The sequence below is a fragment of the Bubalus bubalis genome, chromosome X (genome assembly GCF_019923935.1).
Source record: "Bubalus bubalis isolate 160015118507 breed Murrah chromosome X, NDDB_SH_1, whole genome shotgun sequence".
Lineage (NCBI taxonomy): Eukaryota > Metazoa > Chordata > Mammalia > Artiodactyla > Bovidae > Bubalus > Bubalus bubalis.
Window position 1 is genome coordinate 84,535,792 of NC_059181.1, and position 13,579 is coordinate 84,549,370.

At 43.3% G+C, this 13,579-nt stretch overlaps 1 protein-coding gene and 1 non-coding gene across 13 annotated transcripts in view; one reads left to right on the plus strand and one right to left on the minus strand.

Moving 5' to 3' along the window:
* Positions 1–13,579, minus strand: part of TMEM164 (transmembrane protein 164) — a 174,909-nt gene that overhangs the window by 112,212 nt on the left and 49,118 nt on the right. The window lies entirely within an intron of this gene.
* Positions 2,754–2,826, plus strand: TRNAG-CCC. The gene has a single exon. It is a non-coding gene; the product is annotated as a tRNA-Gly (tRNA).

Here is a 13,579-nt window from a genome sequence, read left to right on the forward strand (position 1 = left end):
AACTGAATCACTGTGCTGTATAATAGAAACTAACACAACATTGTAAATCAACTACACTTCAATAAAAATGTTAATAAAAATAAAATACAAAGTTGTTTTTTTTTTAAGTACTATTATCCAATCAATTAGCCTGTCCTCAAACCCCAGAGCTATCTTTGATGCTGCCCTTCTTTCTCAGGCCCCATATGTAGTCACGCCCGAAGTCCTGTCACCTTGACATTTTAACCTTTTCAATATATCTCAAATTCATCCTTGTTATCATTTCCTAGTTTCAGTTCAATTCAGTCGCTCAGTCGTGTCCGACTCTTTGTGACCCCATGAATCACAGCACATAAGGCCTCCCTGTCCATCACCAACTCCTAGAGTTCACTCAGACTCATGTCCATCGAGTCAGTGATGCCATCCAGCCATCTCATGCTCTGTCGTCCCCTTCTTCTCCTGCCCCCAATCCCTCCCAGCATCAGAATCTTTTCCAATGAGTCAACTCTTCGCATGAGGTGGCCAAAGTGTTGGAGTTTCAGCTTCAGCATCAGTCCTTCCAGTGAATACCCAGGACTGATTCACTGTAGGATGGACTGGTTGGATCTCCTTGCTGTCCAATGGACTCTCAAGAGTCTTCTCCAACACCACAGTTCAAAAGCATCAATTCTTTGGCACTCAGCTTTCTTCACAGTCCAACTCTCACATCTATACATGACCACTGGAAAAACCATAGCCTTGACTAGATGGACATTTGTTGGCAAAGTAATGTCTGCTTTTTAATATGCTATCTAGGTTGGTCATAACTGTCCTTCCGAGGAGTAAGCGTCTTTTAACTTCATGGCTGCAATCACTACCTGCAGTGATTTTGGAGCCCCAAAAAATAAAGTCTGACACTGTTTCCACTGTTTCCCCATCTACCTGCCATGAAGTGATAGGATCAGATCCCATGATCTTAGTTTTCTGAACATTGAGCTTTAAGCCAACTTTTTCACTCTCCTCTTTCACTTTCATCAAGAGGCTTTTTAGGTCTTCTTCACTTTCTGCCACAAGGGTGGTGTCATCTGCATATCTGGGGTTATTGATATTTCTCCCGGCAATCTTGATTCCAGCTTGTGCTTCTTCCAGCCCAGCATTTCTCATGATGTACTCTGCACATAAGTTAAATAAGCAGGGTGAGTCCCTATTCATTTTCTTCAACTACTGCAACAGTTTTCCTATCTGATCTCGAGGCCTCCAGTGTCTCCTCCTTCACTCCATTTCATACAGTGTTGCCAGTTTCCTCTTCTTAAACACAACCCTGGGACTTCCCTGGTGGTCTAGTGCTTAAGAATTCACCTGCTAGGGACACGGGTTTGATCCCTGGTCCAGGAATTAAGATCCCACATGCCATGGGGCAACCAAGCCCATCTGACAGCTAAGCCCACATGACACAACTACTGAGCCTGAGCACCCTAGAGCCTGTGTTCCACAAAAAGAGAACCTTCTGCAACAAGAGAAGCCACTTCAATGAGAAGCCCGTGCACCACAACTAGAATTATCCCCTTCTTGCCACAGCTAGAGAAAAGCCCATGCACAGCAAGGAGGAGCCTGTGCGCTGCAGTAAACAATTAGTGCAGCCAAAATAAACTAAAAAGAAAGAAAAAAACAGAGCACTGATCATGTTATACACCTCACAAATTTCAGATGATACATTCAACACAATCTCTAGCAAAATCTCAACTGACATCCTTACACAATCTGAGAAGCTAACACTAAAGTTCAGAGGGAATTGCAAGGTATCCCAAATAGATAGAGCAATCTTGAAAAGAAGAATAAATAGGAAGACCCACACTACCTGATTTCAAAACTTACTACAAAGCAACAGCAATAAAGACACAGTGGTGCTGGCATAAGGATAGACTAATGGAAAGAATTCAAACAAATCCCAAAATAAACCCTCCCAGTTGATTTTCAACATGGGGACCAAGACTATTCAATAAGAAAAGTCTCTTCAACAAACGGTCCTGGGACAACTGGATTTCCACATGTATAAGAATGACCTTTGGACCCCTACCTCACAATCATCTTACAGAATCAAAACAAAATCAATCAAAGGCCTAAATAAAAAAGCAAAAACTACAGAACTCTTAAAATTAAACATAATGGTAAACCTTCATGATCCCAATTTGGCAATGGAGTCTTAGATGTGACACCAAAAGCAAGAGCCACAAAATATAGGTAAACTGGACTTAATGAAAATTAAAATACTTTGTGCTTCAAAGCATACTATCAAGAAAGCAAAAAGACAACTCAAAGAATGGGAGAAAATTATTGCAAATCTTGTCTCTCACAAGGCTCTATTATGCAGAATACATAAATAGCTCTCAAAACTCTAATAATAAAAAGACAAACTATCAAGTTCAAAAGTGGGCTAAGGATTTGAATAGACATTTCTTCCAAAGAAGACACATGAATGGCCAATATGCACATGAAAAGGTACTCAATATCATTAGTCATTAGGGAAATGGAAATCAAACCTACAGTGAGAGACCACTTCACACACATGAGAAAGGCTAAAATAAAAAAGACAATCAACAAGTATTCATGATGATGCAGAGTAATTGGGAACCTCATACACTGCAAGTTAGGATGGAACATGGTGCCCCAATATGCGAAAACAGTTTGGCAGTTCCTCAAAAAGTTAAACACAGAGTTATCATAGGACCCAGTGACTCTACTCCTATATACATACCCAAGAGAAATGTTCACAGAAAAATGTATACATGGGGACTTCCCTGGTGGTCCAGTGGCTAAGACTCTGCACTCCCAATGCAGGGGGCCTGGGTTCAATTCCTGGTCAGAGAACTAAGATCCCACATGCAGCAACAAAGACCTGGTGTAGCCAAATAAATTGGGGAAAAAAAAACTTATACATAGATACATGGATGTTCGTAGCAGCATTACTCATAGTAGCCGGAAGGTGGAAACCACCCAAATACTCATCAATGGATGAACGAACAGATGAACGAAATGCGGTATACCTATACAATGGAATATTGTTTGGTCATAGAAAGGAATGAAGTTCTTACACATGCTATGACATGGATGAACCTTAAAAACATTATACTAAGAACAAGAAGCCAGTCAAAGTAGACTATATATTATATGACTCCATCTCCGAAATGTCCAGAATAGGCAAGTATATAGAAGCAGAAAGCAGAGCAGTCATTGCTTAGGCATGGGGGCATGGGGGAAGAACAGGTGGGGGAGTGATGGCTAAATGGTATGGAGCTTCTTTTTGAGTTGATGAAAATGTTCTAATTTGACTGTGGAAATGGGTACACATACCTGTGAATATACTAAAAATCATTGATTAAACACTTTAAGTGGATGAACTATATGATAATGAAGTATATCTCAATAAACTATTTTTTAAAAAAACCTCAGATGGCTCCTTATTCCTTGTTGAATAAAGTCCAAACTCCTTAATTAGGCATTCCAGTCCCTCCCCTTCCCCATCCTCATTTGACTTCCCCCACCCAACAACCAGCTTTATTGTTCACTATCCTTTTTCACGAGCCTTTCTAGCAAACCAAACTGAATTATTTACCACTATCCATATACCCCATGCAGTTTGTCTTTCCCCTTGCTGGTCCTTTTCCCTGGAATTCTCTCCTCACAATTCATATTTATTAATACATATTCTGTTTTATACAAGACCCTGTTCAAATGCTCCCTCCTATGCAAATCTTTCCCCATCCTTCAACCCACATATAGTAGGCCTTCAAAACTTTATTTACTGTAAGAATGAAGGTAAGTAGTCCTTCCACATGATGGTTCCCACTTCCAGATGATAATCCTCTCAAAGCCACAACTGCACTTCTCTCTTTTTTTCCTAGTTAAAGCAGCAGTTCACAGCTTCAAGACCCCTTTACTAAGTTCCTGAGAATGGTTCCAAACTGCTAGTCTCTCCTTCTCCCGAAAACCTTCTGGAGACGAAGCAAGCTGGCGTTGCATTATGTCAGGGCCACCGAGTATAGGTGTGTAGGTTGTGCACTGCACAACCCTAGTGGCGCCATTCAATTCTAGTCTATGTGAATGGCACCCTCTCCTAGGGTTGTGCAGTGCATAGCCATTCGTGGTGGCCCTGCTTGGAAACATCCAGAATTTGGAAGCAAAGTCAAAAAGAGCACTCAATGAGAAGAAATCACTCTAACTATACTGCTGGCGAGAAGTGGGTATTTTCCAAATCTTATGAGGAAGATGAAAAAGGAACTCAGGAGAATAACATGGTCTTAGCACACACAGTGTTTGTATGGAATTACAAAACAGAAACATCCAAGAGAAAAACCATCATTGATGTTTTTTCCAGCAGTGGAAAGAGAAAAGGACCCATGTTCTTGTCAATACAAAGGTGTGATGTACCTACATGGTCTCTCTGGTAAGACCCTTCAATTCTGTTATGTTCTGATTTTAGGTTATCAAGCCCCTGTGTAATTTGGCTTCAGGAACCTTGCTTTCAGGAAGGGTATGACCAGGCTGATAGACACAAGTGTTATGTGTCTATACAGATCTCTCTCCCATTATCAATCCATTCATCTGCCTTGTGGTTAATCAAGCAGTCTTTTGTAAAGTTGGGGAGTGTGAAACCAACACGCTTAGGGAAGCTGATAAAAACTAGGCTTTAAACCTACCAATCATGTTGCAGACTTAGGACCCAGGTCAATTGTGCCACAATGGCACAGATCAGATCAGATCAGTTGCTCAGTCGTGTCCGACTCTTTGCGACCCCATGAATCACAGCACGCCAGGCCTCCCTGTCCATCACCAACTCCCGGAGTTCACTCAGACTCACAAGGGCACAGACACCTTCTAAATCCCAGCCAGAGCAGCCGGGAACAAGTCCCCCTTCTGACTACCACATCTCAACGGCAAGTAGTAATAAAGCATGCCTACATGGCGGCAAAAATGGCTGGAAAGACAAGTGAGCTAGTAGCAGAGTCCAAGTATGCCAGATGTTGGGTTTCTTCCTTCTTTTTGTCCCCACTCCACTTTAGTTCAGCCTTCCACTTTCATATTTGCCCTTCCTGGCATATTTCATTCCACTTCTATCTCCTCCAGAGAGTTCCTGAATAACATCCACCCCAAATGATCATTCCTTTTCTGAAAGCTATTTGCACATACTGGTACTATACACTGATCACTCCTTTCTGTTGTAATTAGTAATAGTAGTAGTAGTGATGATGATGACAAAGACAATGATATTAATAATAATAATGGCAGCAGCTATTCTTTACTGAGTGATTCACTAGATGCCTAACACTATATTCGTGTGTGTGTGTGTGTGAGCGTGCCCATGCTCATTCACCCAAGTCATGTCCAACTCTTGCAGCCCCATGGACTGCAGCCCACCAGGCTCCTCAGTCCATGGGATTTTTCAGGCAAGAATACGGGAGTGGGTTACCATCTCCTCCTCCAGGGGATCCTCCAAATCCAGGGATTAAACTCACATCTCCTGCATTGACAGGCGGACTCCTTAGCACTAATACACCTGGGAAGCCCCATATTCATGTATTCCTCATAGCAATCCTGTGAGGTAAGTGCAGTTCCCCACCGCACCCCACCCCACCTCTGTTTAAACATGAGGAAACTGAGCTAAGGAAAGGTTAAGTACTTGCCTAAGGTCACACAACTAAATAAGGAAAAGTCAGGCCTTGAATCAGAACTGTCTGGTTCCAAAGACTTTGTTTGTAGCCAATCTTACCTTTTGTCTCCCGCTTTGTCTTTTGAAGATCTTCATCTGCCACCACTCCCCATAGTGCCTAACACCACGTCAGACACAGAAATGCTCCCCCAGGATACGTATGCAAGGCTAACTCTGTTCCCTGGCCAGAGCCCAGCCCAAGACACAAGCTGGAAGAGCAGGGAAGAAGGGCAGTGAGTACAGAGAGACATGACCCAATGGGGGAGCCACGGAAGTCCTCTTCCTCTGACTCATTTAGGGCAGGATAACGCTGCTACCTTGACCTCAATCCCAGAAACTTTTAGAACAGGATAGATAACCTGGTTGTCTTAAAACTTATCCAGACAACTTGGAAGGAACAGAGCCTGGGCCAATCTGTGAAAGGGCTGGGTGGCATCCAGTTCCCTGAAGGAAGGGAACCAACTGTATCAGGGTCACAGCCACTGAGAAGTTATGTGACTATGGTCATGGATTTTGGCAGCAGCGAGGGGCGGGGAGCAGACAGGAGTATTTTTAAAGAAGAGAGCTTTACACTAACTCTATCTCTCTCTCTCTCTCTCACACACACACACACACACACACACACCCTTCATTAAACCTGTTTTCTCATCTTTAAAAATGGAAATGAGAATACATACCACTTGAAGCACTGCTAAGGTATAAAATGAGACTGTAATAAAAGGACCTACCACCTGAAGTCTGCATTAGTTTGTCCACGCTGGGATTTGGAGCACACACAGAGATACAAGGCATAGTTCCTGTCTGCAAGCAGTTCAGAATGTCTGACAAAGAGTCTGATCTAGCACACTGCCAGCACTCTGTCAACCAAGTATAAATATAAAGCTGGCCGGTAGATTACCCCAACTCTCAGCAGGACATTTTGTCAGATGAAAATTTTGTCAAGAAAGAAGAAAACTTCTGGCAAGAATAAAGGTGGCAGTTTACGTCTTTGCCTCCAATCTATCATCCACACCTCCATATTAGAAAGCTGGGGAAGGGGACTCTACCAACCACTGTTTTGGAAGTGACACATGTAAAATGTTCTTTTCCTTCACATTTGTCACCATTTCTCATTTGATAGTGCATGCATGCATGCTAAGTCACCTCAGTCATGTCCTACTCTTTGCGACCCCATGGGTAGCCTGCCAGGCTCCTCTGTCCATGGAATTCTCCAAGCAAGAATACTGGAGTGGGTTGCCATCCTGTGTTAAATGACAATCTTCTCTGCTAGACTGTAAGGTCCTGGAGGGCAGTGGCTGTGTGCCGGTCCTTGTTATAGATCCAGAAACTGACATAATGCCTGGAACATTCAAGATGCTCATCAGATACTTGTTGAATGAATAAATGAAACAAACAGATGTCTCTGGTAGGTGGACAGACCTGATTACCTAATCAAAAAAATCACTTTAAAATATTCAAGCCTTGTTTATGCATAAATGCCTCTCAAGATTTCCAAGAAACTGGTAATGTTGGTTTGTTTCTGGGGAGAAAAAGTAACAGATTAGGGGTCAGAGGTTGGAGGAAATTATACATGCCCTTCTATTCCTTTCAAATTATTTGGGTTTTTCAATAACAACCAATCAAACATAAAATCTGAAGGAAACACACGCTGATGATGAGAGAGACAACTAGGGGACTTTTGTTTGCTACATGTCATATTCTTGCAATGTTTCAGGTTTGGATCATAGGCATGGCGTTGCCTTTATGTTGTTGCTGTTGTTTACTTGCTAAGTCATGTCTGAGTCTTTGCAACCCCATGGACTGTAGCCTGTCGGGCTCCTCTGTCCATGGAATTCTCCAGGGAAAAATACTGGAGTGAGGAAAGTGAAATTGCTGTGCCTCCCCATAGGTAAGCTCCTTCTTCAAGCAACTGGAAAGATTTATTTTAATCCTCGAGACTGCCTCAAGCCACTGTTATGGCCCAGACATGAAGCCAGCTGGATAATTGGATATATTTTTTTGAAGCAAAGGTGCCACTCTTTAGTATGTGACAGTAATGACATGGCGGTTAGTTAGGTTCTTTAGCTCCTCAAGCTTTATGGGTCGCTCTCCTAAGCAGAAAAAACTAAGGCACAGAAAAGTTGATGATATTCTCCTCACCTATCTGCTGCTGCTGCTGCTGTTAAGTCGCTTCAGTCGTGTCCGACTCTGTGCGACCCCATAGACGGCAGCCCACCAGGCTCCCCTGTCCCTGGGATTCTCCAGGCAAGAACACTGGAGTGGGTTTCCATTTCCTTCTCCAAAGCATGAAAGTGAGAAGTGAAAGTGAAGTCGCTCAGTTGTGTCTGACTCTTAGCAACCCCATGGACTGCAGCCCACCAGGCTCCTCATCCATGGGATTCTCCAGGCAAGAGTACTGGAGTGGGGTGCCATTGCCTTCTCCATCTCACCTGTCTAAGACAGTCCAAAACCCAACTGTTTGGCTTTGCTGTTAAAACTCAATGGTTCTAATGATACAAACGAACTGATTTATAAAATATAAACAAATACGCAGACAGAAAACAAATTTATGGATACCAAGGGGGAATGCAGAGGCATTAGAAAGCAGAGACATTATTTTGCCAACAAAAGTCCATCTAATCAAAGCTATGGTTTTTCCAATAGTCATATATGGATGTGGGTTGGACTATAAAGAAAGCTGAGCACCAAAGAATTGATGCTTTTGAACTGTGGTGTTGGAGAAGACTCTTGAGAGTCCCTTGGACAGCAAGGAGATCCAATCAGTCCATCCTAAAGAAAATCAGTCCTGAATATTCATTGGCAGGACTGATGCTGAAGCTGAAACTCCAATATTTTGGCCACCTGATGCAAGGGACTGACTCATTTGAAAGGACCCTGATGCTGGGAAAGTTTGAAGGCGGGAGGAGAAGGGGACGACAGAGGATGAGATGGTTGGATGGCATCACCGACTCAATGGACATGAGTTGCAGTAAACTCTGGGAGTTGGTGATGGACAGGGAGCCCTGGTGTGCTGCAGTCCATGGGGTTGCAAAGAGTCAGATGTTACTGAGTGACTGAACTGAACTAAACTGAAGGAGGAATGGGTGATGGAGGAATAAATTAGGAATTTGGGATTAAAATACACACACTATTATATACAAAATAGATAACCGACAAGAATTTACTGTATAGCACAAGGAAATAAATTCAATATCTTATATAACCTATAATGGAGAGTGAAGTCAAAGTCATTCAGTCGTGTTTGACTCTTTGCAACCTCATGGACTGTAGCTCACCAGGCTCCTCTGTCCATGGAATTTTCCAGGCAAGAATACTGTAGTGGATTGCCATCCCCTTCTCCAGATCTTCCCAACCCAGGGATTGGGCCCAGGTCTCCTGCATTGCAGGCGGATTCTTTACGGTCTAAGCCATCAGGGAAGCCCAAGAATACTGGAGTGGGTAGCCTATCCCCTCTCCAGGGGATCTTCCCAACCCAGGAATCAAACCAGGGTCTCCTGCATTGCAGGCGGATTCTTTACCAGCTGAGCTACCATCCTTCAGAAAGCATCTGAAAAATACATAAATCTGTATAACTGAATCACTTTACTGTACACCTGAAACACTGGAAATCAACAATACTTCAATTTAAGAAAGAAAAACCTCGATAGTTCTAAATGCTGAATGCACATTAGGATCTCCTAGCCAGTTAACTGAAAATAAAATCCCAATTCCTGAGGCTCAGTCCCCTAAATCTTGACTCAGCTGGTTGAGCCTGGGGCCTAAGCAGCATTTCAGAGCACTCCAGGTGATTTCAAAGTACAACCAGGTTTGCAAACCCCAGTTCTACCCACTGCTGAATACCTTAGTATTTTTTAAGAGCCCTCAGTCGCTATTTTTAAAAGTCTTCTTTAAGCAGTATATTCCCCTCAAAAAAAAAAAAAAGGCAGGCCAAAGAAGTCTGTAACCAAGACAACAAGCTCAGAGCACAAAGAGATAGGTCTTCTGTGATTTGCAACCAAGGGAAGCAGAAGAGGAAAAGTAGACACTGAAGAATTGACAGGAAACTAGAGAACAAAAGGCATGGTGTCTGAGCTGGTGCCCAACCCGGCAGCACATCAAACTCCTGCTGCATCTTCCAGGCTGGGTACCTTGACACACAAGCTCTCAAGAAGGAAAGCAGCCCTGGATTAGCAAATGAAACCCTTAAGAATACGCTTTCTTCTTAATTGAACTTCTGACCCCCAAATGGGAATGTCTACTTTGGCGATGGGAATGTCTGCTTTGGCGAAGGTTGCAAACCAATTTTTTCCCTCCAGGTCCTCTCTTGCTTCCCTACCTGCACCTGGCCCTGTATTGTGAATCAGTGTGACAATGAAAGACGAAATCCGCATGGGCTTGGAGTTTGAAAAAAACGTTCTTCCTCTGTATGTGTTCTGACCGTGGAGCTCGGGTTTTGTTCCCAACTAGGGGAGCACTGAGATGGATGAAAGGGCTGGGGATGCTGCAAATTGAAAGCCAAGGAGTTGGCCTTTTGTTCCCTTTTTGCAGTCAGGGGTTATTCTGGAAAGCAGAAATCAAAAAGAAAATACAGCCTGCGATGAGCTGAAATTGGACAAAATGTGATGAGGCATAAATGAAAAAAAAAAAGAGGAAGAAAAGAAAAAAAAAAAGGAAAAGGGAGTCTTTCTTTACCAGAAGAGGTTCTTTTCTGAAAACTGCCTCAAATTACAACACTTTCCACATTTGGTTCACTCCAGGAAGCTTTGCATTGTTACCTAAAACCAAAACACTTTTTATCACGTCACAAGGAGAAACTGAGGCAGATGCAAACAGCCCAGAATTTGGTGATGCATGGCTTCAAGAATGGCCCTTCTAGGCTCATTCTATTTCCCTCAGTCCAGACAGACAGACAAATGAGAGTTTGTTCAGTGACATTAAAGAAGAGGTGTGGAAACAAAACCATGATGGAGCAAAATACTGACGATTTGAAGGACTACAAAACTACATTGCTACCTTTTCTTAAAGTGGTGTAGGGAATGACATTCATTATGCTATTGGCCTGCCAGTCTCCGAGGACTTTGCGTGGCCTAGTGGAAGAAGGCTTAACCTCTCACAAGTCTCTGAGGTTGGCTTTAGGGTTTATGTTTTTAATTAGCCACCTGTTAGCGGTCTTCTTCACCAGAGAGAAATACTCAGCCTGATGGTAGACTCCTGGAGTGTGTCCTACAGGAAGGTAGGTGGGAAATGAGCTATGCTGCCCTCTCCAACCAGCCACATAGCTTCCACAAGAATCCAACCTTGGATCAGAGGCTTACACCTGGAAAAGCCCCGCTTTCCCTTCCTCTCCAGGGACCAGCAGATGGGAAAACTAAATTCCTTTGAACTTTACCTACGTGAAGTTTACTTAGTGTGACCCATTAGGCTGTTTCTTTTCACTCAGTCCTATGGCAAATTCTATTCTGAGCAGAAGAAACACACAAGAATCATAAGCAGAAGTACAAATAGCATTAAGGTCCCTATGCAATTCTTAACAGATGACACAGGGCCCCAAACCAAATGGCCAAAAGGCTCCTTCTAGCTCTATAGGAGCTCCTTAAAAGTAATAATAGTAATAACAGCAACAACCACCACCTCATTTATCAAACCACATGCTTACCAATTAAATGCTCGGTGGTATAAAGAGTCCTAAATGGTATTGTCATCACACCAGCAGAGTGATTTCAGCAAATCGCATAATCAAGAAATACCCACTGAGCATTCAGTCATGTTCTATACTCTGTGCAGATGTGCAATCCTAGCATAATAAAGAGCCATCTGTTAAGTCTCAATTGCATAAGCAGTGCCTTGGGTAAGTTGGACTCCCTGCCCTCTCCCCAGGCCTCACATTAATGAACCAAACTGAAATTAGAGAATGTACTTTTTGCATTCCTTCACCCTTCTACTTGCCTCAGTCTATCACCAGCAGTGATCCTGGTCAAGTGATTCGAGACTCCCTGGAATATCCACAGAAGGGGAAGTTGTTTCAATGCATGCAGACTCTATTTATAGAATGGATACCTCTGCAAGAAGATATAATGGCCTGGGAGTCAAAGGCCTTAGATTCTATTCCCAGAACAGCTGCTAACTAAAGGACGGACTCAGGCAAAGGACTGGCCCTTTCTCAATCTCAAAGCCCACATCGGCACTGGACCAGATCTGTGCTTCTCAGAACGATGTAGCTGCCCATGGGTATGTCTCAGCAGGCAAAGAGAGGTGAGGCAAGTGATTTATGATGAATAAGAGTACTGAAGTTGGCAAATTATTTACACATCTATTCATCTGTATCTTATCCCTCCTCTAGCTCACTTGCAAAATGCTTTTTGCCATGTTATAAGGAGGAATTGAAGCTGATGTAGACGCTTTCATGTGCTTTCTTGGATTGGAGGGCAGAGGTGAGCTATGGATACAGCAGTTGCAAATTCTACACAACCCAAATATTATCTTCTTATTGATGCAGCCCTCAGCTTAGTCTGTTGAGCACACGAAGATCCAACATGGGTACAGCAGCTACAAAAAGGTTGAGAGGGCCTGGGCTAAATCATTCATTCAACCCGCTGTATTCTGAAGAAACCACCTCCTGCCAGACCCCAATCTAAGTGCTGGGGAAACAACAGTGAGTTAACCAAGATATGGTCTTGGCTTCTGTGGAGCATTTTGTCTGGCAAGAGGGAAAAGAAGTGACATAAAACACATGAATTAAAACCTATGATCAGAATTCTGAGAGCCTGTAACAAAGCCACCACTGGGCAGTAGGTGAGGGAAGGAGGTCGCAGAGGGAAGAGTGTGGGTAAGGAAGGGTTCAGTGGCCCAGAGGTTACAAAAACATGTTAGGTGAACCCAAAGCAGCTCCTTTTGCCTAGATAATAGAGTGCGAGGGGAAACCCCTAAGAAACGATGCTGGAGGGGTGAGCAGAAGCTAGATCACACAAGATCTGGGAAGCCATGTGAACGACTTTGAATTGTTCCCTCCCACAAGTCCCTATGATTCTGCTCAGAGAGTGCAACTCAGATGTGTGAATATATGCCAAGGATCACAGGTCTGAAACTCTGGTGCTTTTTTCCCATAAAAACACTGTTAGGGAGACTTGCCTGGTAATCCAGTAGATAAGAGTCCACCTGCCAATGCAGTGGACGTAGGTTCAATCTCTGGTCTGGGAAGATTTCACATACCATGGAGCAACTAAGCTCGTGTGCCACAGCTACTGAACGTGCATGTTGCAACTACTGAAGCCCACGCACCTAGAACCCATGCGCCACAACAAGAGACGCCACTGCAATGAGAAGCCCAGGCATCACAACAAAGAGCGGCCCCACTGCAACTAGAGAAAGCCCACACACAGCAACGAAGACCCAGCCCAACCAAAAGTAAATTATAAAAAACACTGTTTGGAATCCTGCTGAGGGGCTGAGGGACTCTACTTCCATTCCATTCCAGATTAAACAGGCTTTTGCCAGCTGGTCTGGGAACCAGAACCCCAAGAATATTGCTTCCACGGGAAAATGCAATCTGAATTCTAAACAGATTTCCAAAGAAACCTTTGGAACAAAACCCATTCAACAGTTGTTGGGGAATGCTTGGAAAGCAATGAAACACAGGACCTTGCTTTCCTCCATGGAGCCAGTGTTTGAAAAAAAAGACTGAACACTACAACCACTGTCTTAAAATAAACACAATATCCTCACTCTGATTAGTAGGGTTATACTTAGGTACAACCATTGATTGGCACCATGTAGCATCTATTCATATACTTCAATTACCACAAAACCCCAAATATGTGGCAGATGACTGGCTACTTCCACTCTAAATAAAGACAAGGCAGAAATGGAGAAGAGGGTGGTCTCATTAAAAAGAAACATGGATGTAAACCAAGTCAGTAACTTCTACACAACAATCGT